This window comes from Vombatus ursinus, unplaced genomic scaffold (assembly GCF_900497805.2).
Source record: "Vombatus ursinus unplaced genomic scaffold, bare-nosed wombat genome assembly UNPS02014868.1, whole genome shotgun sequence".
Lineage (NCBI taxonomy): Eukaryota > Metazoa > Chordata > Mammalia > Diprotodontia > Vombatidae > Vombatus > Vombatus ursinus.
The window spans coordinates 641,916-647,778 of NW_020954646.1; the positions used below are offsets into that span (position 1 = coordinate 641,916).

At 50.9% G+C, this 5,863-nt stretch overlaps 1 protein-coding gene across 1 annotated transcript in view; it reads left to right on the top strand.

Annotated features, from left to right (window-relative positions):
* The first annotated feature begins 4,813 nt into the window (after positions 1 to 4,813).
* Positions 4,814 to 5,863, top strand: part of LOC114028041 (zinc finger protein 260-like) — a 23,054-nt gene continuing 22,004 nt past the window's right edge. Inside the window, exon 1 of the mRNA XM_027842230.1 lies at positions 4,814 to 4,907. The gene's annotated coding sequence lies outside the window, so the exon portion shown is untranslated. The remainder of the gene's footprint in view (positions 4,908 to 5,863) is intronic.

Sequence of the window (5,863 nt, forward strand, 5' to 3'; positions counted from 1 at the left end):
CTTGTGTCTTTTTGAAAATTATTGCCACCAGGTTTCATTGATGTGTACTGAGATAGATAAAAGCATTTATTAAGGGCTTACTATGTGGCAGGCACCATAGTGCTAAGTTCTGGGAATGCACAAGTGTAGGCCAGGGAAGACGGGGATATGTTGGTTCTTAAGTATGTGCCCAGTTCATCCTATCTAGCAAAAGGACCCAGGTGCTGGGGAGTCATACTCTCCTTGTCCGTTTTCTCTGGCTCTAATGGACAGAAGGGCTGAGGAATGGCCAAACTTTTCTGGAATAACCCCATATCTCTCATCTGTGTGTGATGGGGTGATGGTGAACGCTGACTCCTCTCAACTTCCTATATTAACAATAAAACAATGAATGACAATAAAACATCCATTGAGTGACTCCAAGTCATCCGTTCTCTTAGACCCCAGGAGTTGTCCTAGATAAGGAATCGATCTGCACTTAAATGTTCTAGGATTTAGGCAGTTTGAGTCCTCCCTAATAAATGCAAACAGCATGGTTTCCACAGGAAGTTTTCTACATCCAGCAGGGCCAGTCATCTGATGGAAATGAAACAAAACAAAACAAGCAAACAAACAAACAAAAAAAAACCCTGGGCTCGGGATCTCAGCTCTGTCCTGGGCATGACACTCAGGATCTTGTGGGAATTGGAACTTATGTGGGTGGCACATTGACCGTTCTCAGCTGTGTGGTCATTCAGAGGGACCTCTTCTTTTCTGACCCTGGAGCTGTGTCAGCTGCCACCCTGGCAACCCTGTTTTTGCATCTCCTTACTGCTGTGACTTTCCATCCATGCCCCTAGAGTTCCAAATAGCAGACCTGGGTGGCAGCAGGGCAGGCAGATGGAGAAAGCTTCTTCTAGAATTATTATTTGGGGAGCTTTTAAATGACTCAGTCATATTTTGTTTTGTCCCTTACAGCTCGACGGCTGTTCTTGACACAAAAACCAAACACAGACAAGAGACGCGTAGCTCGGTCTTCTTTGTCATGAGTTGTCATCATCCAATTCACACCGAACGGTGAGCACGTCCTTTCTCCTACCCACCTTCTTTTCTTTCCCAACAGAGCTAAACTGTAACGCTTTTTGGGGGGTTTCCTTAGCTTTTAAAGCAGCCTCAGCTCGTTCTGAGCTCCTGCTCTCCCGACATTCTTCTTGCAGACGCACGTCTTGTGTGGCGCTCATTCTGGGGCAACTTCCTTCACTCCCGCTTACGTTGGTGGATCAGGTCCCCAGAGGGTAGTCAACTGCTTCTCCCTTCAGGGTTCTAGAGGTAACTCTGAGGGGTTGGGAGGTGGTTTCTAGTTCTATTGCTCATGAGCCCTCCCCACTTGTATGTTCCTCATTGATTAGCAACCTGCCATATGTAAGTACTTTTTCATCAGGAGTATTTACTAAGCAGGTATATTAAGAACAGTTGGTACAAATACCCCCCTCCCCATCCTATAAGTGCATACAAGATCTAGAGGAAAGTGGGTTCACTCTTCAAGAGCACGTGAGGCATAGGGGTAACAAGGCTCCGGTTTCTGGAGCTCCCCTTCGGCGTTTATAGCTCCTCGTTGGGCTCTCAAGATAGGTGTCTTTTTTGGCATCCTTGGTGTGTCTGGTCTATCCTAGGTTCCAGATGTAGATGTTGCCATCCGCCACAGCTGTTCTGTGGACAGGGAACACTGGCAGGAAATCTAAGTCATCCACTGGCAGTGGAGGGAGTAGGGTTCTCCCTCTGGACCAATGGCCTCCCTCCTTCTTGCTGCTCTCTTAAAGCATTCCCAAAGCTTAATTCTCAAGTCGTTGGAATGATCCTGCCAGAATCTTCTGACATACCTAGGCCCAGAGGTGTGTCTAACTCTTTGAATCAATCCCATGATCGCTATGTGAAATATCATCACCAGAAGGGTTCTTGAGAGGAGTGGTCCAGGAAGGAACAGGACAGTGACTTTTGGTACTCAGCCATTCTGCAATATTCACCAAAAGCTGTATTTTTTACATGTGGCAATTTTTTTTCTTCAAGATTCCTAAAAAGGTTACCTCTGATCATCTTGTGGGAGGAGGATGTCTGAAGGCTTGGGGTGAGGGGAGCACATGTTTTGCTGAACAAAGTTGGAGAAAATCACAAACCTATGCTGACTTTGTCCATTATGAATTTATGTTACATTACTTCAACTGGGCCCTCACTACAGCAAGGTAATCCTTTTACCTCTTCTTAATTAACTCACTATGTCACTTCTCACAGTAACTTGCAAATCTTTTCATCCCTTCTCAGCCCTCTAGTACCCCACACCCTCTCATCTGGGAACCGTGACTTATATTTACTGAAAAAAATTACAGGCATTCGCTGACAGCGTCCTCTCCTCCCCTCTCCTCAGCTCATCACTCACATGCCTTCTGCAGCTATCTCCTTCACCCCAGCTCACATGATGAAGTAGCCCTTCTCTCGCTAAGGCCTAGCCCTTTACTTACACAAGTGATACTAGTCCATCCCATCTTCTGCATCAGATTGCCCGCTCTATTATCCCTGTTTTCACTTATCTTCAACCTATTAACTGATCCCCTACTGCCTATGAACATGCCCATCTCTCCCCCACCCTCAAAAAACCTTTACTTGATCCTCTCAGCCTTCCCAGCTATCATTCTGCATCTCTTCTCCCTCCTGGAGAAGGCTGTCTACACCACATGAATCCACTTCCTCTCCTCTCTCTCTCAACTTTCTACCTCTATGGTCTGGCTTCTGACCTCAACCAAAACTCCCCTCTCCAAAGTTACCAATCCTCTGCTAATTACTGAAACTAATGGCCTTTTCTCAATCCTCATCCTTCCCGACCTCTCGGCAGCCCTTGACACTATCAGTCAGCCCCCCTTTCATGTCTTCTCTCTACCTTGTTATTCTACTCAATTCTGGTTCTCTCCCTAACTTTCTGAACATTTCTTCAGTCTCCTTTGCTCATCTTCATCCACATCATGGCCGTTAAATGTAGGTATCCCACAAGGCTCTGTTTAGAGCCCTCTTCTCTTCTCCCTCTACACTGTATCTCTTGGTGATTCTATCAGCTCCCACAAATTCAATGTTCTGATGATTCTCAAATCTACTTATCCCGCCCTACACTGTCTGCTGATCTCCAGTCTTCCATCTCCAATTGCCTTTCTGACATCTTTAATCTGTCATATAGTTGTTGTTGTTTTTAAAACAAGGAGGAGATATTAAACTTAACACATTGCTGATAAAATTTCCCGACCGTGTTTTCTCTTGGATATTTTAAAGTGTTTAATATCAGTGATACCAAACTCAAATAGAAACCATCCCAGTGGCGTCATATTGATGACATTATGTCATGTTGTGCTTTTATGTAGTTTGTTAAACATTTCCCAATTACAGTTTCATCTGGTTCTGGCAACACCACCAATTCTCCCCTTTCCTTTTTTCTTTTCAAAATTTAATTCTTGAGAATAAGTGCCCATATTTTCTGGGCTGACTTCCCCAGTGGTATTGATTTTAGGCCATCTCCTCCGATCCAACCTTCCTGGAATCCTCTGCCCAAATCTAGGGTGCATGGCAGCCTAGGTGAGGGTTTTCTTACTTTCTAGGACACAGTAATCCCTTCCTCCTAGGATTCCTGTCATGTTCTTTGTCGAAGAGAATCAGGTCTAGACTAATAATCCCCGCCATGGTTTCTCCAAAAGGAAGACAAGGCGACCACAAAGCTGGTTTGCTCTGGTTTTTGTCAGAGATGTCCAGCCGATGCCCCCTAGAGAATGAGTGGACTCAGCTGTGGCAGGACAGCGGCTTTGGGAAAAGGCAACCGTACAGATCTCCCCGACCAAGCGAGGGCAGCTGGTGGTCTAGTGAATAGATCTCTGGGCCTGGAGTCAGGAAGACAGGAAGACATTCATTCAAATCCAGCTCAGACACTGAACAAGCTATGTGACCGTAGGCAAGTCACCAAAGCCTGTCTGCCTCAGTTTCTTCAACCGTAAAATGCCCAGGATCACAATGGCATTTACCTCTCAGGGCTGTGAAGATCAAATAAGATAGTATTTGTACTGAGACAGCATTTGTCAAGCGCTCGGCACAATTCCCAGCACGTGGTAGCCGCACAAGTGAATGCTTATTCCGATGCCCAGCAGACCGTGGGTAAATCCCGCGCTCTGAGCTCACGTGGGCTGCAGGACCGCCCCGCCCCCTTAGGAAGCGCAAGCCTAGGGGGAGGCCCTCCCCCTCCGCAGCCCTGGCTCACACGGGCCGGGGTGAATCAAACCCGACGGGGCCCCAGGAGGCAGGGCGCGTTTGTGGGGAGGGGGAGCCCAAACTCCGGCCGTTCCAGGTGCGCCTCAGCGGCCAGACTACATTTCCCAGGATTCCCGCGCACACCCACGCGTGTCACTGCCTAGCTGTCGGTTTCGGTCGGGGCCGCTGCGGAGCCCCGACGCTTTCTGGGAGTCGTAGTTCGGCGCCTCACGGCGCGCAGGCGCAGTTCCTCGTGGGGCCGGGCGGGTCGGCTCTTTGTTCGCGGGCCGGTTTGGCCACGCACAGGTGAGGGAGTGCCGGTGGAGTCAGTCCCGGAGGGAAGCACACGTCCCGTATCGGGGCCCCCGAGGGCAGGGTGATCGTGGGCGGGACGTCCGCGGGGCGCCTAGAGCGGGCGCCTACGAGCGAGGGAGGGAGGGGTGGGGCGGGGATGCGTGTGGGCGTGGCCATGCGTGGGTGTGCGTGGGCCCGCGGGCACGGGCCGGGAGGGGCTGGGCACCGGGGCAGAGCGTGGGTGGCCCCGTGGCAAGCCTGGAGAAGCGTCTTCGTTGTATCCCTTTACAAAGTAACCTCTTAAAGGGCCACATTGTGTTGCCCCCTCCGGGGGCTTTCTCGCACCCTGATCCCTCCTTCAGGGCTTCGGAAAGCTGGTGAGAGGAGAGAGGAGGGCGGCCGCGGTGGGGTCCGTTCATTGGCCCGCGCCCATCGGCCATTTGGGGGAGCGTGGCAGGGAAGCTGGAGGGAACCTGGCGAGGGGGTGCATTTTTGACCCCCGAGTTCGGTTTGGGAGAGGAATGATGTGGGGAGGTCAGAGGTCGAGGTGGCCTAGGGGGAGATGCTCAGGGGTTGGCCTGCCTGAGCAAAGCTAGGGCTGTCTGGGAAGGTGGCAGTCAGGAGGCTACAGGAGGGAGGGGGCGGCTCTGGAGAGAGACCCCCCAGCAGACCCCCCGAGGAAAGGAGCTACACAAATCCCATTCCCCCATTCTCTCCAGAGCACCCCCCCATCCCCACTCCAGTCCACTCTCTTCAGGGCCTGCCTGCGGAGGCCTCCCCACCTCCAGCCAACTTGTGTGGAGCTTGTGACTGCCCTGTTTGATGCCCTTCGCCCCCTGGATCCTCTGGGAGTCACGAGTGGTTCAGAAGGCTGGATTTCAAGTTGGAGGCGCAGGGTTCAAATCCTGACTTTGCCCCATAATATCTGTGTGACTTTGGGCAAGTCACCTCAATGTCCTCATCTGTAAAACAAGAGAGCCCAACTAGATGGTCACTGAGATCTATTGCAGCTCCTGCTCTCTGCTCCTTCTTGGCCTGAGTTGCTTTCTGTAGCTGAGGCCCGTCATACCATTCCATCACCATCCTCACCATCATCACCCTCACCATCCTCATCACCCTCACCCTCACCATCCTCATCACCATCATCACCCTCACCACCCTCACCATCACCATCCTCATCACCATCCTCGCCACCCTCATCATCACCATCACCATCCTCACCACCCTCACCCTCACCATCACCATCACCATCATCACCCTCACCATCACCCTCACCCTCACCATCACCCTCACCATCACCATCCTCACCACCTTCACCCTCACCATCACCATC